Consider the following 26,828-nt stretch of genomic DNA (forward strand, 5'->3'; position numbering starts at 1 on the left):
GAGCAGTAAAGACTTCAAAGTTGTGGGAGACATGCAACAGTTATAGTAGAGTAGAATCACCAGGCTGCCAGACACCACTGTTATCATGCAGAAGTATAAGGGCAGCCTATTGACGATATTCAGTATATGGTATCTTGATAATTATCTATTTGCTCTAAAATGGCTCAAAAGTGTTTGTTTGTTGTTGTTTTTTATCAGAGGAACCATCATTTCATCCAAACAGCCATTGTAGCCAAGTAGATTAAATATTTTAAAGACATTAAATACAAATCTAATAATTCATTTTTCATTAAATAAACACAATGGAGAATTAAATTCAATCATTTTCATTGATATGCACTTTATATTTATATTGCATATACAATGATACAAAGTAGCTTAATAAAAAGCATTATTTACCTTCAAATGTTTTTACTGTGCAAAGCTTATTTTTGAAACCCCAGCTGAACATTGCATAATATTAAATTATTACTGTGGGACACATCGGGTTGATTATTATAATATAATGCTGAATTACCATTATTATTAGATTTGTGTTATACAAAAATCATATATTTCTGTCCTGTTTCATCTTCCCTTGGGGGCTTTTATTTTGACACCGAAAGTGCTGCAGTATTTACTTCAACTTCACAAGGAGCTTTTATTTTGACACAGAAAAGGCAATGTGTATTTGACAGTTTACAATGTTCTGCATTTCATGAAATGCTATAATCTCCTCCTCTTCTGTTATTCTGTTCCGCATTTGTGGATTTGTATAATAACTTGTAACTGTTACTAATGTTTGAAATTGCGTGAATGCTTGAACCTGCATTACTTTGATTTCACAATCAATGCACGTGAACTGAACTGAGAGCACCGCCATGCACATGCACACATAGATCAGCACGTCACCGACAAACCATGTTTATCTGTCTTTAAATCAAAGCCTTTTGTGGATTAATAATTACATTTGACCAACTTGCCATTTTGATGTTATTTTGTTTAATTGTGCAGCCCTGAAGGATCGTGATATTAGTCTACTTATGCGCTCTTTATGAAACATAATGGCCAAATGAAAGCGCATTAAAATCATCGTGATATTCACGATAATGGTCAATTTTACAACGTCAGCAAAATTATCACGATAGTATCGTTAATATTCTATATATCGCCCAACCCTAATAAGTATGTGCACTATTTTACACATTTTGCATGTCTCTCTAATCTAACATACATGATTCAACTAATCAGCTCATTAGTAGAGGCTACATGACCTGAACTGGGTGTATCAAATTAGGGAGACATCCAAAATGTGCAGTGCTAGGGGTATTCCAGGAACAGGACACTGATCTATGGCAATAAAATCTGACCAGAATCTGGTAAACCATTATCAGCCATGATTGCATAAAAGAGACAATCTTCTGTTGGAGACAGCAGACTTTACTCAAAAGCTTTTACATGGAGCCACAATAAGAAAATTAGTCTTTCAAATGACCCAACTTCAGTCTGAACAAGAAAATAAACATGATGTGAAATAAAACGATAATGAAGCTCTCCTTTATCATTATCACATATCAAAAGGAACAAGAATAAATAGAAGAGATGTCTGACTTTATAAAGTAGACCAGAAGAGTCATTTGAATGAATGAACCTTTTATGTCTCTAAAGCAAACCTGGAGTACTCAAGAGTCAAAAATGAGAGAGGTAAATGGAGAAAGAGACAGGGCAAAGGGTTGTCTCGCTTTTTTCCAACACTATGCATTTTTCTCAGACCTTCTGGATAGCTACGAAGGCAAATCAGAAAGAATCATATGTAAAGGTGCATTCACACTGATACCGATTTCCAGTAACAAAACCACTGCAAGTCATTCATTTTCAATGATATTTGTCAATTTGAGGCAACAGTCTCTGATTAGTGATGCAACAAAGTTGAGAAGAGTTTAACTTAATGCAAAAGTGTCTGCAAATGCAAAAGACCGCATGATATGATCCCAGTGAGATCTTAAAAAAAGTAAACGCTATGGCACACTGTGCGACATTATGTCAGATTGTACGATACACATCGTAGCCAAGACTTTGGTCCCAATCGTCCTGACAGTGTTGACTTGGTATTATAACTCATCTGGCCGTCGTAGGAGCAATCACACAGAACAACTGCGACGAAACATTTATTGGGGGCTAAGATTTATCATATAGGCCATCGATGAACATGCCACACTAAAGAGGTGGTCACACTAGGCTATGAGCACAGCAATTTTTTTACGTACAATGCAACGGACCAAGATATGATGTCACGCAGGAGGACTTCTGCTGTAAGAAAATAATATATCACAAAAAAATCAAATAATATTATTATTAAAATTTTTTAAATATATTGTCTACTCACTTTCCCACAATAACAAATCTCACAGCTTTGAAATAAGTAGCATTTGAATTGAGCCAATAGGTCAGCGTGTGACGAATCAGTTTCCTATTGGTCGCGCGTCCTCTTGTCGTACGAATTCATGGTTCAGAGTTCACCAAGCTTGAACTCTGGTTTGCAGCATAGTACGAAATTTCTTCACATAAGCTTGCATTTCCGCTCTGCTGCATTTGGATGCGTTTGTATGGGAGTGAAGAGCGTGAAGTGTGAAGTGATCAAAGACAGTCGATTTTGCCCTACGACAAAATAAATCTTTTTCCATTCTCAAAATTCATCTCAGACGGCAAAATTGTGGCCAAAATCATACTGTGTACCATAATTTTTGTCCTAACCAGGCTATATTAAACATCAGTGTTCTGACTGGCTGTGGTGATGTCACATCAGGCAGCATTTTATCCAGACTGAATTAAAAATATTTTAATTAAAAATCCAGATAGACGAATAAGGGGTAACTCTATATTACCTGCTGACGCACATGATGTGATGTAGAATCTTTCCAGTGAACAATTCGGAACCAAATACTATAATATGAAAAGAGACTAGCAGAAGCAGGGGGCATAACTGAACTCTGACTAGGCCTGTCTCGATTATTAAATAATTGATTAATTAATTAAATAACTGCTGTTATTTGTGATAACTGTGATTATTGTGCACTTCAAATTCCAATCACATTTTGATGCCCAAATAAGGGAATTTTAAGCGAATATATAAATGCCATGAATGGCACATTTGTGTGTCATTCAGTTGAACTCCGAGCATCACTGAGCCACACAGCCGGACGTCAACCAGAGCAGCTCCTGTCCAGCAGAGCTCCTGTCAGCAGAAGCTCGCTCCAATCTCCCGCAAAAATATAAATGGAGAAATACAAATTTGATAGTAAAACCAAAGCGCTCCGGATTCACTTTAATTTAATGATCGTGTAAAGGTAAAAGTTCTTGGACATAGGGAGTTCATACACTCAGTATTAATGACACACAGTGACACAGAGGAGGAGATGCAAGCTTACTCTATTTCTGTGGAGTGATTAATTGATGAAACGAAATCTTTAGTGTTGCCAACTATTTTTCACGGGAAGTCGACAAAGGCTCGCTGAAATGCCACTAAAAGTGGCTAAATCACGTGATTAGTGCCCTGCCGATATTAGCCTTAAACCGATATATCGGTATCGGCGTATATATTTACCAATACGCGCAGACAAGAAAACTTTTTTCAGAACATATAATGCAGAAAACAATGCTTTAGAATTGGTCTGCATTATGGTGTCAGTACATCTGAGTTTTATTTTTTATTTTTTGCTACCCTCTCATCTCTCATACAGCCCTGGGTTGAGATCTGGTGCTTGGCAAACTTTTCAGTGTTCATGTATTTGTTGGCCTTCAGGCAAATGAAAGGAAACTTATTCCAATTCCACTTAAGAAAATTATCAACTTAAATGTTTCTGTATCCATTAAACAAACAACGTGTTTTGTTTGGAATATGAATGTCAGTGCACACTGAGTCTATTGTAAGAAGTATTTTCCTTCATTCAGTGTAAATCTTTTAACGGCTAAAGCCGTGTGTCATTAAAATTCAAAAGTTGTTTTTGAGTCCTTATACACTTTTGGAAATGTTTCAAAACATGCAGTTCTCAGTAAACCCATTGACATACAGACCTTTTAATCTTCCAAATTGAGTGGTTAACCAACAAACCTACATACAGGTCAAGACCTGTAATTCGCAGTGGGTATGCAGGTATTGAGTACAATTTTAACAACTTTTGCAAGTTCCATGTTCAAAATGTGGGGAATGGGAGTTAGTAAATGAATCCACACAGACGAATAAAATTTAAATGGCAACAAGATTAACCATTCACGTGTGTTTGTAGTCTACAGTGCAAGTGTGTGACATCGGAGGGATCTGGTTTTGCCACGTCACATCGTGCTGCTTACTCATAATGCAGAGTTCCACCTGACATACAGGTATTTTCTCCGCCTTGTGAATCAGTACATTTTTTAAATATAGCCTACGCAAGTAATAATAAACACAGATATTCAAAATTACATATTATTATGACTTTTTTTATATAGGCCTAAATATTATCATCTATCTTTAAGTAAAATGCATCCTAACTGATTTAGCAGGAAGGTGCCCTCTCTCACGATTTCATCTGTTGCCATTTTCAATACATTTTGACCAATGGTGTATTTTGCCGATACGATAAATAAGGTGGAAAGGCCGATAACCGATTCATTGGCCAATAGTTTTTAAAATAGACTTATAAAATGTTTAAATGTCTTAGTCTTCTGTTACTATGACGGACACAGAAACAGAGGCTAAAAGACTCCAAAATGAATAAAATCTCAAATGCAGTTTATTGTTCAACCAAAATCCCAATTATAACCAGAAAAAAATAGATTTGGTGCATCATGTGGGACTTTTAACAATACATAAAACACACAGGGGACTCTTATTTTGAAATACAACAATTAAAAATATGCACTGAAGTGAGGAAAAAAATATGGATGAATATTGTCAATGATGCAAGATTTAAATACATCAAATCCCCACGTGATTGTTTTAATTTCACCTCTAGAGGCCACTGTTATACTGTAGAATCCTTCAGCGCTGGCCAGAGGACAACAGTAAATTAAATCAATTTAAAAACTATTGGCAACTACCGGCACATATTTTTGCAGATAACCGATAGTTCCAAAAAGCAACTATCGGCACCGATTAATCTGTAAACCGATTTAGCAATCTACCTCTACTCTTAATTATTAAAGTTATTATAATTAACTACCTTTTTAAGCAATTGTTAAAAGTCGATTTTTGTAAGAGTCCAAGAACAGCCACGCAAGACAGCACATGATTGCATCACGTCTGGCTAGGAAACAAGTTACTGAAGAGAAGAGCCATAAAGTATGCTGTATACTTTAAAAAAAAAACTAAATAAAATTAGAAATAAAAATTAAGGAAAAACAACCCACCAAGAGATTTAGTTGAGATTGATGAAAAATTTCAGAAGCTCTAGTATCATTCACTCTCAAATCAAAACATATTAAAAGCACGTCAATCAAATATGATATCAACTTCGATAACATCAAACCTCTTTGGTTCTCATGGCGTCTTGTGACCAAACGTCATTAAGTCACTTGAAATATGTGCATATACAGTATAGTGCATAACATTACTTTTACTGTGGTTTTATTTTATGTTTTCACCTTTTTCGAACATGAAAGCACGACATCACTTTTCAATGAAATTATGGTGAATAACCCTTTAAACCCTGTGTTCCACAGAAATCAGTCACATGGGTTTGGAGTGACATAAAGGTGAGTAAATAATGAGTTTTAATTTTTGGGTGAACTATTCCTCTTAAAGTTGAGTTCTTCTACAAGAAGAGGAAAATCTGGCTTTTATAATGCAAGCTATCATATAGTGAAGTGTATGGTTTAGTGTATTCTGCACAAGTCGTTATATCTAGCATACTGCTACCAGCATGGTGCAGGGTGTAAAATAGTGTAGTGTGGTATGCGGCGTACACTTTTAGCCTCTATATTTGGCTGTCATGGTGTAGTCAGTTAAGGAAACCCTCACTGCTGTATACAGTCACACTGTCAGAGCTTTTCCTGAGCACAGAGATGCCAGTGCCTATCTCCGAAAAGTCTCTATCCTGTCTGGCTGAGTCAAAGACAGTAAAGGAAACAAACAGAAGAGAGAGATAAAGCAGTTGAAAAAGACAAGAAACGGTTATGAGAGGATGTATTGGTCTGAAGTGCTCCTAACCCACATGTCCACCAGCAGGGAACAAATACTCTCAAAATGCCAGAGACCTGCCTCTTCGTGGTGTACCAATAAAATGTACAGCGAGAGTCGTTGTCTTCGGTACAGTCTATTATAGGGCTGGGTAAAAATAATGATTTCCCAATGCATCGAGATCTTCATTTGAGTGATCTGGATATCACTTAAATGCCAATTAATTTTTAAATCCCAAGATCGATCTTTAACTCTATGTAGCAACCCTCTAAATTGCACGTATGATCACTTGCATATGCGACCAAATTCCGTGCAATGTGACATAAAATGTCTGTGATTGGCCATTGGCTGATAAAATTTCAGATTTCACTCAGCAGTGATTGAGTAGCATATTTGTGAAGAAGTTCAGTATGAGATCCTTTCACTGAGAGTTAAAGAGTTTGGCTTGGCTCGTTCCGTGTAATGTGTGTCTAAAGAGGAGATCCACACAATCTATTTATCACTGAATAATGTCTCTTTTAATAACCTATCTGTACTTTACAGTCAGTTTTTGATGAAAAACAAAAAATAAACATTTAATTCCAATCTAACATACCACGGATGTGGTAAAGAAGCCATTCGATTTCACTCTCGAGGGAAAAAAAAAAAAAACTTTTGTGAGACACTCGCTGAACTGCCTGTTTTTGTGTATATCTCATACTACATTGTTTCAAAAATCCAAACAAAATCTTACATAAAACAAAGGCAATCTGAGTAAACACAAAATACAGTTTTTAAATGATAATGTTATTTATTGAAGCAAAAAAGCTATCCAATACCAACTGGGCTTATGTGAAAAAGTATTTACCCCCTTAGTTACTAAATCCCCAAATCTATAAAACTGCATTCATAATGGGGGTCAGCTGGACTAGACACACCCAGGCCTGATTACTGCCAGCACTGTTCAATCAAATCAACACCTAAATAGAACTTTTTCAGCAGCATGAAGTTGTCTAAAAGGTCTCACCCAGTAGCACACTATGCCACGGGTATGAAATAAATTCCAGAAATGATGAAGATAAAGGTGATTGAAATACATCAGTCTGGGAAGTGTTAAAGCCATTTCAAAGACTCTGGGACTCCAAAGAACCACAGTGAGAACCATTATCTCCAAACGGAGAACTTTTCACAGTAGTGAACCTTCCCAGAAGTGGCCGACCTTCCAAAATTCCTCCAAGAGCACAGCGACGACTCATCCAGGAAGTCACAAAATAGCCAAGGACAACATCCAAGGAACTGCAGGCCTCCCTCGCATCCATAAAGGTCACTGTTCATGACTCCACTATCAGAAAGACACTGGCCAAAAATGCCATCCATGGAAGAGTGGCAAGGCAAAAACCACTGCTAACCCAGAAGAACATTAAGTCTCGTCTGAATTTTGCCAACACACACCTTGATCCTCAAACCTTTTGAGAGAATGTTCTGTGGACTGATGAGTCAAAATTGGAACTGTTTGGAAGACAGGAGTCCTGTTACATCTGGCGTAAATCAAACACAGAATTCCACAAAAAGAACATCATACCTATAGTTTAGCATAATAGTGAGATGGTGTGGGGATGCTTTGCTACTTCAGGGCCAGGGTGACTTGCAATAATTGAGGGAAACATGAATTCTGCTTTCTAACAGAAAATCCTAAAGGAGAACGTCCGGTCATCTGTCCATGATTTGAAGCTCAAGCGCAACTGGACTATGCAGCAAGATAATGATCCAAAGCATAGGAGTAAGTCCACCTCTGAATGGCTCAAAAGAATTAAATTTAAAGTTTTGGGGTGGCCTAGTCAAAGTCCTGACTTGAACCCGACTGAGATGCTGTGGCAGGACCTTTAATGGGCAGTTCATGCTCGAAAACCCTCCAATGTGGCTGAACTAAAGCAGTTCTGCAAAGAAGAGTGGGCCAAAATTCCACCACAGAGTTGTGAAAGACTTATCTCCAGTTATCGGAATAGTTTGGTTACAGTTGTTGCTGCTAAAGGTGGCACAGCCAGCTATTAATTTAAAGGGGCAGTTAGTTTTTCACATGGGTGATATGTGTTGGATAACTTTTTTGCTTTAATAAAAAATATAATTATATTTAAAAACTGTATTTTGTGTTTACTCAGGTTGCCTTTGTTTTGTGTTATATCTCGTTTGAAGATCTAAAACAATTTAGTATGAAAAATACACAAAAATAGAAGAAATCAGGAAGGGGGCAAATATTTTTTTCACATCACTGTCATTAGAAGGCCCCCTGAATTTTACAGCATTAGCTGAGAGAGAATTTCAAATGTAAGCAAAATGGACATTAGCCTATAACAGAATTGGAATCAAATCAAATTGAGAGCTTTTGAGTCATAATCGAATATGGAAATCTGTATCAATACCCAGCCCTATTCCATGATTCCTTTTAATACATTGTCAATAAAGTCATCATATATTCAACCCTGCCCATTTTTCAACACTCCGCTCTTCCACATTTTGTCATCTTCCTGTTTGTACTGAAGCTACGGAGAAGAGTTGATCAAAATGGATTACGTGTGTAGAGTACAGAAAGTATTGTTGTCAAAAGAACCGGTACTTTGATACCAAGTCGATACCAAAATAAAAAAGATGTAACGGTGCCAGTATTTCTGCAGTACCGGTAGTACTGACTCTATCCGGTACCAGCGCGCAGTCTGACTGACAAACGACAGCTTTAAAATGCTCACAGGCTTATTTTTAACATGTGCTATGTTACTCCTTGTACACTGAAATGGACAATTAATCAAATTAAAATTGTGACATGTCCTAGTGTGGTTTATTAAACCGCTAAATGCTGCAATCTTACTGTGGACGAGCTGCGTACTTTAAATAAATCCGACTGCTTAAACACTAGAAACTCCACAGACATTGAGAATCATTCACGTTGTATGAGATGACAAAGCAGAGCACTAATCTACTGTGAAACATGCAGCACATGTAAACTATATATTTATATAATTAAATCACAGCATTTGCGCTTTAATCTCAGCTCAGCTTTATTTATACAGCATTTAAAACAACAGAGTTGACCAAAGTGCTTCACAGTAACAAAATTTGAAACATAACATTTCAAAATTACCACATACACAAATACCAGTAATTTAAAATACAAATACTCCAAAACTGTGTCCTACATTTCATTTGTCAGACTCTAAGGCCAGTGTAAAGAGATGAGATTTCAGAAATTGACTTAAAAGTCTCCGTGTTGCGAAATGTTTATCCGGAAAGTGAAGATTCCGGCAAAAAATACACGTCATAATAAAAGCATGTTTCAAATTATAAGCTAGAGCCCTGAAATTGAAGAAATTGTGACAGAAATATATTACAACTGTGTAGTAAAATAGAATATTCACTGTAATAATAATAATAACATAATAAAAATTAGGGAATATATCACAAGCAAGACGGCTATTGAATAAAAGTTTGGCAAAAAAATGACATGTTGAAAAGTTCTATTTTCACTTGTTAAACGTTTTAAGAATTTATTGATTAGACACCATTTTGATGAAATTAAACGTTAAAAAAATGTCTGTAGGGGGCCTAGGTAGCTCAGCGAGTACTGACACTGACTACCACACCTGGAGTCACGAGTTCGAATCCAGGGTGTGCTGAGTGACTCCAGCCAGGTCTCCTAAGTAACCAAATTGGCCCAGTTGCTAGGAATGGTAGAGTCACATGGGGTAACCTCCTCATGGTCGCTATAATGTGGTTCTCTCTCTCGGTGGGGCGCGTGGTGAGTTGTGCGTGGATGCCACGGAGAATAGCGTGAAGCCTCCACACGCGCTATGTCTCCGTGGTAACGCGCTCAACAAGCCACGTGATAAGATGCGCGGATTGACGGTCTCGGACGCGGAGGCAACTGAGATTCGACTTCCGCCACCCGGATTGAGTCACTACGCCACCATGAGGACATGGAGCATTGGGAATTGGGCATTCCAAATTGGGAAGAAAAGAGAAAATAAAAAAAATAAAAAATAAAAATTCTGTAAAGTTCTGGAAAATAATAATTAAACTATAATTATTAAATAATCATTAATTAAAAATAACTTATTTATTTTTATTGCCATATCAGCATCACTGGCTATTTTCATGGCAAGATCAAGGTAGTTTTAAAAGATAATATACACAATATAGTATATAATACAGTAATATACACAATGAACATTATATAAGACCTTTCATTTGGGGCTGAAATGATTATCGACAACGTTGACAATAAAAAATTGTCGACAAAACTTTTCATTGTCGAACAGTCGTTTGATCTTAACGTAACATGAGATCATATGAAACGCTAATGATTGCACACAAGAGCAGCTCTGCAGCTCGTGCCTGACTGAGGAGAGGAAGAAAACACATCTCACAGTCCAGACGCACTCTAAACTTTCCAAACAGCTTCAGGTGATGTAGACTGCAAAGTAAGAGGGAATTATAATGCAAAAATACAAAATAATTAAATACAGAACCACTCTTGTTGTGGAATAAGCAGAGCCGGAGCTGACGCTCAGCTTAAGCAAAACGTGCTTTACATCTTTAATGCAGTTCTATTTAATGCGTTATAGCTTTATTAAAGTTAAAATAATAAGGAAACTGGCATTTCTCTGTGCGGTCAGCGCCTCTTCTATGAGTTGCGCGAAGTGTCCCGATCTAAGGGGGAGAGATTGTGGGGAGAAACTGCACCCGGTTGAGGTACATTCTGTTGCGGGGACGCTCATCCCTCGAGTGCGCGCGCTTAATGCGGCTAGATTATGACGCGATGGCAACTTATTGAATCATAATATATGTCACTCTGCGTTTCTTATCGTGAAGAAAATTGGCAATATGCAGCTTTATTAATAAGAGAGAGTTTGTTTTTTTGTGAGTTAATGATGGATTGAAGTGAACAGGTGAGAGAGGGTAGTCTTCGCCACATTATACACATTATACATTTTTTATTTGTTTTGGTTTGTTTTCTAATATAAATATCTAAAACTCCTTTAAGACAACGTACATTTACTTTAGCAGCTATACTGCAGAATATTTTTTTTTTTTTTTTTATATCTGAGAATGTTGAATATTAAAAATACAAATATTTTAAAATATCTAAAAATCCTTTAAAAAAAGATGCATTCACCTAAGAAGCAGCATATATGATATTTAGACTTGCTTTTAGAGAATAGATCTTGAATAGAAGTATATTTTGACTACTGCACTCACAAAAGTATAAAATACACATATACAAAATACACTTTATATTTAAGATACATTCTCTTAAAGCAAGTCTAAATATCTTATATGTTGCTTCTCAAGTAAATGTATCTTGTTTTAAGGATTTTTAGACCATTTTAAATGGAAAAAAGACAAAAACAATTGAATTTGTTTTGCAGTGAATTTCTTTACTGAATTAAACATAATAAAAATTATTTTTCCCCTTTAATTCAGTGAATGTCATTTAGAGGGATTTTTAAAAGATGATTTTGTCCTCTTTATTGTTAGTGAGCACGTTTAATACAACCTTTTAAGTCGGGGCACAAGCTGAATAGTCGGTTTAGAGCTAATGATTAATCATTGCAATAATCGCCCGAATAGTCGAATAATCGGTCTAATAATCGTTAGATTAGTCGATTATCAAAATAATCGTTAGTTGCAGCCCTACTATCATTTCAATATTTGATAAAAAAAAAAAAGAGTCAAATTTTCCCTAGTGACTAAAAAACTTTGAGTAAAAACGTTGCCTAGTGGCATTAAAAGTACGACATTCCAGTAAAATGTGTTTTATAGACAGCGGTGTCTGACAAAAATCACATGTTGGTGGCACTTCACCTTTCAATAAAAACATATGAGTAACTGTGGAATGACCAATATGGCATCTTGTGTAAACAGTCTGGTCATATCTACACTCAAAAGGAAAACTTGTTAAAGATCTTTCATTTATAATTGGGTTTACTTCATACAACTTATTATGGATGTAGCTGTTCCATTCCATTTGCCACTTTTTATATACATACATATTCAGTACGGGTTTGAGATCTGATGGTGAGACCTGACAGTCTGTAATTCTCAGAGTGAGAGCTTTCTTTGCAGCAGTATCTGCCCATATGACCCGGAATCCAGCAAAAAACAATATTAAAATATTTTTCCTTTAAGAGATTCAGTTTTGCTATTATATTAACAATTATGGGGCGATCAGTTTTTAATGATTCAAGTGCTTGGAGGCAAGATTTGGAATCTGTACAAATTAAAAAATTCCGTTGTTGTGCTCTCTCTATCTGCTCTAAAGCCAAGAGTAAAGCACAGGCCTCAGCTGTTAAAATTGAGCTTTCTCCTGGAATACGGACACTAAAAATCTTTTGTCCAAATACTGCAGCTGCAGATACACCGTTCTCTTTTTTGGATCCATCTGTGTACACAGGTTTATGAAGCGGAAAATTATATCTCATTTCTATAAATTCCTGTTTGTGTTCATTTGGATGTACCATTGTCTTCTTTTGCTGGGCCAAATTCAACATGATGTTTAATGTTCTCAGATTCCAGGGAGGAATAGTGTATAGATGGGTTTGTGTTAGTATGTCTAGATTAATGTCCATGTTCTCCAAGTGGGGTTTTATACGGATGCCAAAAGGACTAATATACTTGGGTCTGGCTTCATATAAATCTGGATGTTGAGGGTGGAAAACTGAAGATTAAGCTGGATTGCATTGGTTTGTTTTCATATTAAAAATAACTAAACTGGTGTGTTCAATAGCACATTATAATATTAGCATATTTATGATGTGGTATCGAAATTGGTATAGAGGACCGTGAAATTTCATTGTATCGGGACCGACTACTGAAATTTTGGTACTGTGACAACACTAACAAAGTATTCTTCACCAAGAGTTGATGCTGTGAGTCTACATCACCCCTTCACTACGTGAAACTTCTACTAAGGTGTTTTGCTGTAACAATAAATGTTTGGACAGCTACAGTATGACACACTGCACTTTTTCTTGATACAAGTATTTTATTGTTATATGTGTAATTCTGCTTAATTTTGTAGGTTTTAACTTGTTAATAATTTGTGTTAAAATGTGTAGTTGACATCAAATTTCAAACATTAACAGCTCGTATTATTTCACATGCAAGTTCATAACTTTGAAGGAAATTACATTTGTACTTTTTAAAATTAATTAGTCACCCCACATTTTTAAGAGTATTAAAAGTGAATAAAATTGCTGAAAACTGAATATAAAATAAAAAATACACTTCCACATGTATATTTGTATGTGTGTATAGAGGCACCCCTTCCCCCGTTCCCTTTTAACAATCAAAAAATCTGCTCACCTTAACTATAATGCGATGGGTGAATGACATGTTTTAAAATCTCCCCACTCTGCTTAAAGTTATGATTACACTTTGACATCAACACCATAGATATCTATGAGCCCGCTTACATGCACACCAATATGCTAATTATAATTATAATTATGATTGCTCTCTAAAATCAGCTTATTTAAAAAATTTGACAAGGCAAAAAATCCGCATTTACGTGACATTTGAAATAATCACATTGCTCAATACTTTTGACATTAAACCATCAAGAGGCATGCGCTCAACACATGTGCACATTGGATGAGCTGATAAAAACACCAGGTAAGGTGTTTACATGGCACGCAAAATCGCCGTAATGGGCAAAAATCTGCTCGTGGCGATCTGGCTATTCATAAGCTGTTTATGTCTGTTTACATCGATAAGCCGCGTTGTCGGCTTGTTAAGCGTAATCAGCGTAAGAACGCGCATATAAACACTCTATATAGAAAACACTAGACCAGAAGTTCAGAGACTACATTTTCAAGATGGCTGCATGCTAGTTTCTCTGGCGTATAAGGTGAATATGCTTGGAAAAACAACAACGATTTCCAATACCCAAAGTACACATATGATATCAATTTAAAACACTGTTGTTAACCAGCCACAGCCAAGCCACAATGAAAGGATATGATGTGATCTGAGCACTGAATCCAGTAGCAACTCCAGCACTACCAATAAATTTTGAAACTCTTATGACACACGTCACTGCCTTCACCCCACAGTGATTGGCTGACGCCAGGCGGTTTTAACCTCATTTGCAAAAAGTTGAACATTTCTCAACTTTCTGACACTCATCGCTTCCTCCGCTCCACTGTCACAGCGCAAGCCTGTTGCTCAGCTCTCATAGAGAATGAAATAAAAACTCCCGCTCAGCTCCGCTCTCTTCTCACCAGTGGACATGTATGGTAAACGCCCTTGTACAATGTTTCTTCTTACAAACACTACAAACCATAGTTTCAGCTGACTGATAATAAAACTGTTTTGCACTCTAAAGAGGGGAACGAACATCTATTGACAGATGAAAAGGGGAATGTTGAGACTGTAAAACAGAGGCAGAAAAGACTCAGATAAATCCATTGATTATGATCTCGAGGAGCTGGTCAACAAAAAAAAAAGTGGAAAGAGAATGAGGAGGTGATTCCTGTTAAAGGATGGTCATTAAAGATTGGCCTATTAGCCTGGAATATTGAGCAGGAGCACTATTTGTATGGTGCAAAGCTGCAGCTTGTGCAGATCATTCCAAGTCAGTAACATACAGTGCATTCAGAAAGTATTCAGACCCCTACATTTTTTTCACATTTTGTTATGTTGCAGCTTTATGCTAAAATACTTTAAATGATTTTTTTTAACATCAATCTACAATTCATACCCCATAATGACAAAGCAAAAAAAAACAAAAAAAAATAACTTTGCAAATTTATTAAAAAGAAAAAACTGAAATATCACATAAGTATTCAGACCCTTAACTCAGTACTTTGTTGAGGCACCTTTGGCAGTGATTACAGCCTCAAGTCTTTTTGGGTATGATGCAACAATCTTTGCACACCTAGATTTGGGAATTTTCTGCCATTCTTCTCTGCAGATCCTCTCAAGCTCTGTCAGGTTGGATGGGGACCTTCAGTGGACAGCCATTTTCAGGTCTCTCCAGAGATGTTCGATTGGATTCAAGTCCGGGCTCTGGCTGGGCCACTCAAGGACATTCACACAGTTGTCCCTAAGCCACTCTTGCGTTGTCTTGGCTATGTGATTTAGGGCTGACACTTTCTCGACAACGTCGAAAATAAAAAAAATTGGCAACAACATTTTTTGTTGTTGAAAAGTCGTTTGATCTCATTTAACGTAACATGAGATCATATGAAACTAATGATGGCGAGCAAGAGGAGCACTGCAGCTCATGCCTGATTGAGGAGAGAAAACGGCTCACAGTCCCAGACTTAGTCCAAACAGCTTACGGTGATGTAGATCGCAAAGTATCAGGAAATTATACAAAAATGCAAAATAAATAAATAAATATAGAAGCACTCTCTTGTGAAATAAAGCGGGGCCAGAACTGCCGTTCCGCTTAAGCAAACTTGCATGTCGAGCGTCTTTAAAGGAAACACCCCGACGTTATGTCTTTAATGCATCCTTTATTAAAGTTCAAATAATAAGGAAGCAGGTCATGTAATTAAGTACAAACTCCGAAACTGCCATATCTGTGTGCTGTCAGTGACTCTTCTATGAGTCGCGTAAAGTGACCCAATCTAAGGGGGAAGAGATTGAAACAGCATCCTGGCTGATGTGCTCCCTCGCGCGCTTGCTGAAACTAGATTATAACGTGATGGCTCGTAACGTAGTGAATCATAATACATACTGTATGTGTTGTGGTATGTATCTAATCATGAAGAAAATCAGCAATATGCAGCTCTATCAAGAGTTTTTTTTTTTTTTTTTGTGAGTTAAAGATGGATCAATGTGAATAAAAAGGTGACGGAGGTCTTCGCCCATTAAATTTTTTTATTTGTTGTTGTTTTGGCTTGTTTTCCAATATAAATATCTAAAACTCCTTTAAAACCACGTACATTTACTTCAGGAGCTATACTGCAGAACAAAAATGTGTTATCTGAGAATGTTGAATATAATATTTAGGGACGTGCGCTGACTAATTTGACTGTCGTTTAAATGTAAGTTTTGTAACTGACTAGTCAACCAGTCTAAAGAGAAACCAACCTTCAGAAAACAGTTAAAAAAAAAAAAAAAAAAAAAAAACATTTTTATGTGACCCATTTAAAATACTTAATCTATTCCAAATCCAATGCTAAATTCTACTGAAAAGGGGCATTAATCTGCGACGTGCTCGCTTTGAATTATGATCATTGTACATTAAATATAGAACATGACACGCATTCACTGAATCAACATTAGCGAATATTTAACAGACTTATTTATTGAAAACAATTGAATGAATAGTGCAGGATCAATGGAACAACCCTAAAAGCCTGTTCTAAACGGAATTCACCACGTAAAATTTACTTAACATATTAAAACAGTCAGGACATTGTTGAAAATAATTAACAGTTAGACTAAGCCAAATCTATGAGAGAGAAAAAAAATGTGCTGAAAAGTCACGCGTATTTCACGCCGTGCAGTCGTGCATTAACCATTGATCTAATATGACAGCTGTTCGGTAAAGAACGTTAACCAGTAACAGTTATGATGTAAAAAAAAAAAAAAAAAAAAAAAAAGTAGCTATAGGATAGAAAAAAGATGCCTGTGATGTAGCCTACAATAAACCTAATGTATTCTAAACATGACGTGCACACAGAATCAAAGATAGTTTAACACGTTCAGCAGTCGGCACCTCGTTGAAAAAATTGCATACCTAGTCTAAAACAGTTATTTTCTAGGCTACTTACTCAAAAGCATACATTTTTTGATGGGTAAAATTAACACGTCGACATGGTCCGGTGAAAGACAGGACTTGACTCACCTGAGGCGTCTATCCTGCGCTTGAAAAAGCCTGCACAGCGGAAAAATAACATACAACCATGCACAGATGTAAAGAAGACTCAAATGTGAACACATCTATAGGGACTTTCAAACATTTGGAAAGCCGATTCCCGCACCACCGAAGTGATTTCATAACTACTTTGCTGAGTTTGCTTGTGTAGCAAGAGGACATTTTCCTGCGCATGCCGTGAGTGAGAGAGGGAAGAAGCACGCGCAGCCTGAGGTGAAATGAAACTTTGTATCTGCTCCAGAGATATCCTCTTTTTTAAATAATATTTGTATTATTAATTCTATTTAAAATATGTAACATTAATATGACAGTAATTTAAGTGCAGCCTCTGTAAAAATATAAAGCCAAACGTAAATGTGTAAAAATGATGATCAGTTTAACGGGGGGAAATATTAACCAACTAGTAATTCCAGTGTCGACTAGCAGCATCAGAACCGTTTAGTCGACTAGTCTCGCACATCCCTAATAATATTAAATCTTTAAATATTTGTAAATATCTAAAAATCCTTAAAACAAGATACATTTACCTAAGAAGCAACATATAAGATATTTTTAGACACTTTTCAGAGAATATACCTTGAATATAAGTATATTTTGACTTTGACTCAGATCAGATTTTGACTGCACTGGCAGAAGTATGAACAAGTGAAAGAATGCACTTATATACAAAATACACTTATATTCAAAATACATTCTCTGAAAGCTTTACATTTTTAAAAACAAAACAAAAAACACTTAACAATATAATATTGCAGTGAATTTGTTACTGAATTAAACTTACAATTGATTTTTTCCTTTAATTCAGTGAATGTTGGGGGCCTAGGTATCTCAGCGAGTACTGACGCTGACTACCACCCCTGGAGTAGCGAGTTCAAATCCAGGGTGTGCTGAGTGACTCCAGCCAGGTCTCCTAAGCAACCAAATTGGTCCGGTTGCTAGGGAGGGTAGAGTCACATGGGGTAACCTCCTCGTGGTCATGATTAGTGGTTCTCGCTCTCAATGGGGCGTGTGGCGAGTTGTGCGTGGATGCCGTGGAGAATAGTGGCGCGGAGAATAGCGTGAAGCCTCCACATGCGCTACATCTCCGCGGTAACGTGATCAACAAGCCACGCGATAAGATGCGCGGATTGACGGTCTCAGACGCAGAGGCAATTGAGAGCCATCCTCTGCCACCCAGATTGAGGCGAGTCACTATGCCACCATGAGGACTTAGAGCGCACTGGGAATTGGGCATTCCAAATTGGGGAGAAAATCTCATTTAGAGGTATTTTTAAAAGATGATTTTGTCCTCTTTACTGATAGTAAACACGTTTAATACAAACTTTTAAGTCAAGGTACAAGCTGAATAGTCTGTTAAGAGCTAATGATTAATCATTGCAATAATCGCCCGAATAGTCGAATAATCATTCAAATAATCGTTAGATTAATCGATTTTCTAAATAATCGTTAGTTGCAGCCCTAGTGTGCTTAGGGTCATTGTCCTGTTGGAAGGTGAACCTTTGGCCCAGTCTGAGGTCCTGAGCGCTCTGGACAAAGTTTTCATTAAGGATATCTCTTTATTTTGCTGCGTTCAGCTTTCCTTCAATCCTGACCAGTCCCCCAGTCCCTGCCGCTGAAAAACACCCCCACAGCATGATGGTACCACCACCATGCTTCACTGTAGGGATGGTATTGCACAGCTGACGAGCAGTGCCTGGTTTCCTCCAGACATGACGCTTGGAACTGAGGCCAAACAGTTCAATCTTCATTTCATTAGACCAGAGAATCTTCTTTCTCACAGTCTGAGAGTCCTTTAGGTGCTTTTTATGTGTCTTAAAAAGGCTTCCGTCTGGCCACTCTGCCATAAAGCCCAGATCGGTGGAGTGTTGCAGTGATGGTTGTCCTTCTGTAAGTTTCTCCACACATGATCTCTGGGGCTCAACCAGAGTGACCATCGGGTTCTTGGTCACCTCTCTTACCAAGGCCCTTCTCCACCGATTGCTCAGTCTCGCTGGGCAGTCAGCTCTAGGAAGAGTCCTGGTTGTTCCAAACTTTTTCCATTTAAGAATTATGGAGGCCACTGTGCTCTTGGGAACATTCAATGCAGCTGAAATTTTTTTGTACACTTCCCCAGATCTGTGCCTCGACACAAACCTGTCTCTGAGCTCTGCAGGCAGTTCCTTTGACCTCATGGCTTGGTTTTTGCTCTGAGATGCATTTTCAGCTGTGAGACCTTATATAGACATTGGTGTGCCTTTCCAAATCATGTCCAATCAATTGAATTTGCCACAGGTGGATTCTAATCAAAGTATAGAAACAAAGTTATCAAAAATCTGGTTTTTGCTTTGTCATTATGTGGTATGAAGTGTAGATTGATGTGGAAAAAAATTAATAATTTAAAGCATTTTAGCATAAGGCTGCAATATAACAAAATGTGAAACAAATGAAGGGGTCTGAATACTTCCTGAATGCACTGTATAAGGTTTCATTCAGTTAGGATATGTCTAGTGCCCGACCTATATATTGGTCGGCCGATATTAGCCTTTCAATGATACATTGGTATCGGCATATATTTTACCGATATGAAAACTTTTTTCAGACATATAATGCAGAAAACAATGCTTTAGAATTGGTGTCATTACGTAGTTTGTCCAGCAGAGCGCGCTCCGTCTCCATTGTTTACAGAGCTGAACTGACGGTGACTCTGCAGACAGGGCGGAATTCAGCGGTGTCATCACGGTAAGTTGTTAACTAGTCTGTTAAATACATACTGGAAACTTAAACAATGACCCCATCATTTTCCCTTTTCAATATAACTAATATAACATTAACCTTGTCCCTGACAACCATGTCACTCATGTCTATTTGCTGTTAGCCAGCTATAGTTTGTCAGTGCAATCAGTAATGTAGCAGACTGAAAGGTAAGAGCATCTTTTTGCAGCTCCACAGACAACGGCGCGGTGGTGGATTGTGTCTGATGAGTGTTGATTTCATGCCATGTTGTTACCTAGTTGGTGAGACACAATGCTGGAAAATAAAATAAACAACATCCGTCTTTTACTCTCCGTGACAACGAGCTTATAGCTAACTAGCTAATCACGTAGCTACTTTCATTGTTGTCAGCTGAGTAGAAGCTAATGAGTTATCATGTATTCACCAAACTGTTTTGTTCAGGATTCACAGTTTGGTACCCCCTTCAACCGAACAATTCCAGTCGTTGCATTTATAAAATGTAATATTTAGAAGTCTGGTTTTCCACCGTTGAAAGTTTCCCCTGAACTTGTATAGCAGAATACAATGTAACACCGCTGCTTATCTGTTTATCTTGACTCAGCAGTTTTAATATAGTCAGCATCTGACTGATGTTTATTTAGCTATTTATTTTATTTGTATTTATTCTTTATTTTAATAGTCAGCATTTGACTGATACTAAACGGTACTGATGTTTATTTAGCTATTTATTTTATTTGTATTTATTCTTTATTTTAATAGTCAGCATTTGGCTGATACTAAATGGTACTGATGTTTATTTAGCTATTTGTTTTATTTTTATTTATTCTTTATTTAAATGGTCAGCAATTAACTTATACTAAACATACAGTACTGATGTTTATTAAGCTATTTATTGTATTTTTATTTATTCTTTATTTTCTCAGTGTTCCATTCTAGAATTTGTTGATAATGTATAATAATAATGTCAAATATTCTTTGATAAAAATATTTAAGAAAGCAGCCTTCTGAGTACATTTGCATAGTCATAGTGGTGCAAAATCAGTGGAAAATCTACATAGAAAAGGTCTGTTTTCATTACAGCTCAAAAATGAAATATATCGGCTACCATATCGGTAATCGGTAAATTTTCCCTCTCTAAAATCAATATCGGTCTCAATAATCCCATATTGGTCGGGCTCTAGATATGTCTACAGCCTACTTATGGACATTTCCACGGAATTGTCAATGTTACCATGGAAAAATAAAGTTTGAAGCAAAGGAAAAAAATAATTTTAAATGGTCCAATTTAGGAATATATTTTCCTGTATTACAGTGCTATAATGGAATTATGAAATTGCATTGTTTATCCACCTCACATAAGGTGTGCACCATTTCTAAAACTAGCCATATTTCATGGTTGCAAAAGGGGTCAAAGGACTTTTTATTTTCACTGTATTTTAACAATAATAATTTTCCAGAGAGACAATCCTTTCTGTATAATGCTAACACACGATGAACAAATGGTCTCCCTTCTTTAGTTTAAATCCTCATAATAATGTGTTACAGACGTGACGGTTACGGACGCTTCTTATCAAATCATATGTGGCCAATATTTATGAGCATTACAAACATCCATCGCTCGTTCTTTTACCATGATGATTCTGATAGATCAGACAAAAAACTGGAATAAAATACTCAGTTTTTCCTGTACTACCAGCCGCAGCAACCCTCACTGCTTCTGCATCTACAGCGTGAGACATAAAGCTCTACCAAAGTAAACAGATTCCCAATCAAATGACTCTTTTGAGATGGTTCTTTTTAATCTACAGCGTGAGACATAACACGTGACAGTGTAGTCTGATTCCCAAAGAAATTACTCTTTTGAGTCGGTTCTTTTTAGTGAATCAACAACTACAGCACTACCAGTGTTGTCCAATTGCTCAGGAGACTCATGAGAGTTACTTAATGGTATATGACATATATGATGTAGTTTAAAATACAAATTTAGTTTTGTAATAAGGAAATAATCTGAAATTATTTCATAAATAATCAAATTAAACAATGCAATTCTTTAAAAAAGCAGTTTTTTTAAACATGCTTACAGTATTGTTTATTTGTCTCTCATGTCTGTAAAATCCACTTGAAAAATGGAATAAAAATTGGCAGGCAAGAAATCTGACAGGCTGGTAATTTTTTCATCTACCAGCCACCTTGGATTTTGAAGTTTTTGAATCTACTTCTCGCACCTAAACGCGTGTGTCATACTCTATTTAATAACTAAAATTCTAAATTTCAAGTAATCGATTTGGGGGGTTTTTGTGTTAGTACTCGACTACAAAATGACTCAAAATGTCCATCCCTATTTTCCAGAAAGGGATAAGGGGATAGTTCAAACAAAAATAGAAATTAAGTCATCATTTAACCTTAAATCATTAAACACGTGTTGTTCTGTTCTAAGCTCGTATGACTTTCTTTCTTCAGAGGAACATAAAAGGAAAGTTTGGGAAGAATGAAAGTCTTAATCACCATTTACTTTCATTGAATGGGGAAAAAAAAGTTGCAATGAATGTGAAAGGTGACTGAGGCCAACATTCTGCCAAACATCTCCTTTTGCGTTCAACTGAAGAATGACAGTCCTATGGGTTTGAGTAAATGATTACAAGATTTTCTAGGGCTGTCAATTGATTAAAAGTTTTAATCAAATTAATTACATGACATGTCGATTAATCAAATTACTTGCATATCATTATTTGGCGAAAAAGCCCCCAAATAAAAATAATTCTATATATAATTATTAAATCATTATAAATATGGTTAAATGATTTTAAATGTAAGAATAATTCATATGATTAAAATACATTACATTATTGTGGCTTACGAGTAAAGCACTGATTAGACAATATAAAAAGTGGCTTTAGAAGGCAATATACTGTTTATTTCCATATAACTGAACATAAGCCTATCATTGGCCTACAATCCATAGCAATCCATTTTGCAATTTGGCTTATTAGAAGAGCTTTTCTAAAGACGCGTCTTTGTACACATGTCAGATGGACACTTTGGTTGCGTCACGTCATAAACACAGCTGCCTGATTTCGGTAGAGTGACTAGTTGCTTGTAAAGTTGAGCATTGCCTGTACAGCTAGAGGTGCACTTACTGCCCCTGTGGGACTCACAAAAACACGAAGGTGGTACTTCAAGCTTGAATTGATCCGATGTCAGGAATATTCCTTATTACGGTCTGGGGGCATGATTAACTGTATAAAAAAAAAAACACTTTTTACATGTTATTTTTATATAATTAATTGCACTTAACACATTAAATTGACAGCACTACAATTTTTATTTTGGGGTGAATAATTCCTTTAAGGTGTATCTGTATGTTTGCTTTACATGGCAGCGCAGCCACACATGGAATGAGTTAAAGTACTGCACCTATAAACATTTTACTGTGGAGAACCTCTTAGACACAAGCTGCTAATTACTAATGAAATATCCACCCTTCTTGCCTTGTGATCCTCTCAACTGTTGACATTAACGAAAAGGAACTGAATCTCAAGATTAAACAGCATTATTTTAGTACAGGGTTTTTTAGGAAAAGGAAATGCAAGTATACATAAATTCATATTACAAAATTTCATAATTTCTTGTTATTTACTGGGGGGGTTTTCAGCGAAAGCATTTTAATAAATATAATTATTAATAATTCAATATATTTCTTGTTAATTATTGTGAATCATTGATTTATTTAAATAGATTTTTCATAGCCTTTCAGATAAGACTCAAAAACGGTTAGTATAAAGGTGTTTTTATTCAAATGTGCTAAAAGTTATTTGTACCGCATGTTTTGGTAATTGTTCTGCTGGAGTATGAAAAGCATCTCTACTCTTGCTGACTGCAGCAAGTTTTCTTCAAACTATTTTTCCCTCTCTAAATGGCTTTATCCTTACTTTCTTTCAAATCTCTTCTGCAAGGAAACATTCCCACCACTATTGGGTAAATTCCAGATGAGATATTATTTTATTTATTTATTTTTTTATTTTTCAAAGGCTCATGTATCTTTGTCATGAGCTATGTTCAAACAGGAATAGCCTACTTGTCTATTGCTTACTGCATGCTGTGCAGTACATTTTGCCTACTATTTTGTGAAAATCATATGCAAAACAGTATTCATTATGCAATGATAAATGTGTCAAACATGGGTATCTACATTAGCTATTAGATTAGTTTCCATCCAAGTTGCAAATTTAATATATGCGAAAAAACATAATAATCGCAAAAACAATTTGTGAATAAAGCCACGTTTAAATCCCATGTGTTCTAAAGAACAAAACAGTCACATTCAGGGAAGTTGTACTTTTTTTTCTCTCTCTCTTTTTTATAAAATACTCGTGTTTTATAGTGTAACAGGAGCCAGCTGGTATGTGATAGCTGTGCGTTATGTGTAAACCTCACTCCCCTGGCCTCAAGAGGCGCACTAGCGACTGATACTAGAGGCTGTTTTTGTTAGCGTGCCCGCCTCCCATGCCGGCAACCCCGGTTCGAATCCCGTTCGGAGCGGGTCAGTGGTGCCGTGATCCGGATGGGAGTGAGGTTTAGGCGGGCAAGTGTAACAGGAGCAGCTGGTACGTGATAGTTGTGTGGTATGCGTAAACCTCACTCTCCTGGCCTCAAGGGGTGCACTAGCAACTGACACTAGAGGCTGTAGCCTTCAGACTCCTTGTTAGCGTGCCCGCCTCCCATGCCGGAGATGCTGGTTCGAGTCCCGTTCGGAGTGGGTCAAGCAGGACTAGTTACAATAGCACGCAGACAATGTAAAGAACTTTGTCTCGTGTCTGGGAGCGACAGCGTGTGTGTGTGCATTCCTCCTTCCTTATGTCTTTGACGTGCAGATCTATAATTTATTTTTCAAAAGTGTCAATAAACCTGCTCTTCGGCAACTTCAAGTTTGTTTTTGACTTATTTGCTCTGCAAACTCTATGCAGGCTTTGGATTTTCTAGACTTTCTTTCGATTAGCTCAGATCAATCCTGATCATAACTACCAAATATTCATTCATTTTCAGGATTTTAACCCTTTAAATGCCAGTTTGTTTATATAATGCCACTGTTGTTTTTTTACATAGACACAAATTTCTCAATACACACCTACAAAACACACTCTTGACATCCATACCAACACACAAACAAAATTTTAGCTGCATCATTTATTCAATTGGCCTGCAGTGCTCTATGATACAGCAAACAGAAAATAGGGGGAAAAAGCATGTATTTGCTCCATAGGCTAAACACGAGAAAATTGTGCCATCTGGTGGAAAATATTGTAAAAAATTTAAATTTTGAAGCCAAGACTCCAAGATTACAGCAGAATATCATAGAATTCATTATTTTATGCTTTAATGGCACTGGGATCAAGTATTGCAGTTTTAATGGGTTTCAATGGGGACATTTTTGTCCTGAAGGTCCTGGGTGTAACTATTTTGTGTACACAGTGTATTATAGATGTATTATAGGAACTGAGGTTGAAATATCAAAATTCCCTCAAAAATATACACCTCTGGCAAAAATGTATGTCGTTGGCATTAACACAGCCAAAATGATCGAAAAAACAATAATGAAAAAGACAAAAATGTCCCGAAGGTCGCACAAGGGTTATCAGTAAAGTGCTTTGGGAGTTATTAGAGCTAAATTACAGGCCCAACTTTTTTGACTTGTCAAAGTGTCTTGAACTACTTTACGTTGCAGTCAACCCATCATATAAGACAGTGAAATACACTGGTCCATTGCCTTTGAATTTCATCCCTTCAGTCGTGCTCAACGTCACAAATGCATTCGCCACTTTACACTATTCTGAACTGTTACAATGTGAAAATATGCCTTGAAAATATACCCTGATTTTTCCCAGTATTATTCTTTAAATATCATCCACTGACAGACCACTGATTTGTTTTGAAGGCCTGATAACCACCCTAGTACTGATTTCTTTTGGGGAACTAGTGAACCATTTCCCATCTAAAAGATCTGACCCAGCGATCGATCTATCTGTCTAACAGCTTTTAGTCGACTAATGATAAAAAGAATCAAGAAACCGACAGTGTCAGATTCTGTTAGAAGTCAGTTTCAGACCGACATTCTTTAACGAACACATCAGCTCAAAACTCCACAGACAGCTCATTAAATACACAAAATAGGAAATGCTAAACGTCAACAAACAGAAAAGAAATCAAAATAACGCGTTTGACTGAATAAGACCGATCAGAGACAGCAGTTCATTCTTCAACCGGATGCAGAGACGCAACGGGCTGAAGAACATTCGCAACTTTTTCAAACTTTTCTCGTCGCGTCTTCGGCCAATAAAGCGACGGCACGGGAACACATACGGTCACAGCACACGTCACAAAATAGCAAAAACACACCAAAAGCGTTCTTCGCTGAATTGTTTGACATCTCCTTTCTCTTCCGACTCCATAAACACTTTAAAGGCCTATCCCTGAAGCGTTTCTCTCACCGTGTCAGCCGCCGCTCCCCGGCCACCTTCAACCCCCGAGACGCCGCCGGACTGCTGACAGAACCCAGGCCTAACTCCGTTAAAGACCACGATGAGCGGAGAACACCGCGCCACCGCCTCCCGCTGTTTCACAGACTTGGGGATTTCTTTTGACAGCTCTTCTTCTTTCCCCCCTCTGCTCCCCCCGTATTTTCTCTCTTCCTTTCTCGCTTTCAGCAGATAAGAATCAAAATAGTGTCACACAATATGGCGGCCGTACAAGTGAGCGTCTATCGCGAGAGTTGAGGGGGATTTTTTTCCTTGTGCACGGTGAGGAGCTGATGAACAGCCATACCTTTACAAATCCTACTATGGAGAAGTCATGGTTCATTAATATTAATAAGGTCCTACTATAGAGAAGTCATGGCTCATTAATATTAATAAGGTCCTAGTTTGGAGAAGTCATGGCTCATTAATATTAATAAGGTCCTACTACGAAGAATGGCTTATTCATATTAATAAGGTCATGCTCAGTAGCGCCATCTTTGACGGGAATGAAACAGAGGCTGTGTAGGATGGACTTACCATGGCCGTTTCTCAATACCAAGTACGCCAAGTTCGGACTTGTACAAAGTAACTCCCGAGGACGGGAGAA

At 37.0% G+C, this 26,828-nt stretch overlaps 1 protein-coding gene across 3 annotated transcripts in view; it reads right to left on the minus strand.

Annotated features, from left to right (window-relative positions):
- The window catches only part of tab2 (TGF-beta activated kinase 1 (MAP3K7) binding protein 2), an 86,310-nt gene extending 59,854 nt beyond the window's left edge, over positions 1–26,456 (minus strand). For all 3 annotated transcript variants that reach the window (XM_051644834.1, XM_051644833.1, XM_051644832.1), the window contains exon 1: positions 26,195–26,456. The gene's annotated coding sequence lies outside the window, so the exon portion shown is untranslated. The remainder of the gene's footprint in view (positions 1–26,194) is intronic.
- Between the last annotated feature and the right edge of the window lie 372 nt (positions 26,457–26,828).

This window comes from Myxocyprinus asiaticus, chromosome 19 (assembly GCF_019703515.2).
Source record: "Myxocyprinus asiaticus isolate MX2 ecotype Aquarium Trade chromosome 19, UBuf_Myxa_2, whole genome shotgun sequence".
Classification (NCBI taxonomy): Eukaryota; Metazoa; Chordata; class Actinopteri; order Cypriniformes; family Catostomidae; genus Myxocyprinus; species Myxocyprinus asiaticus.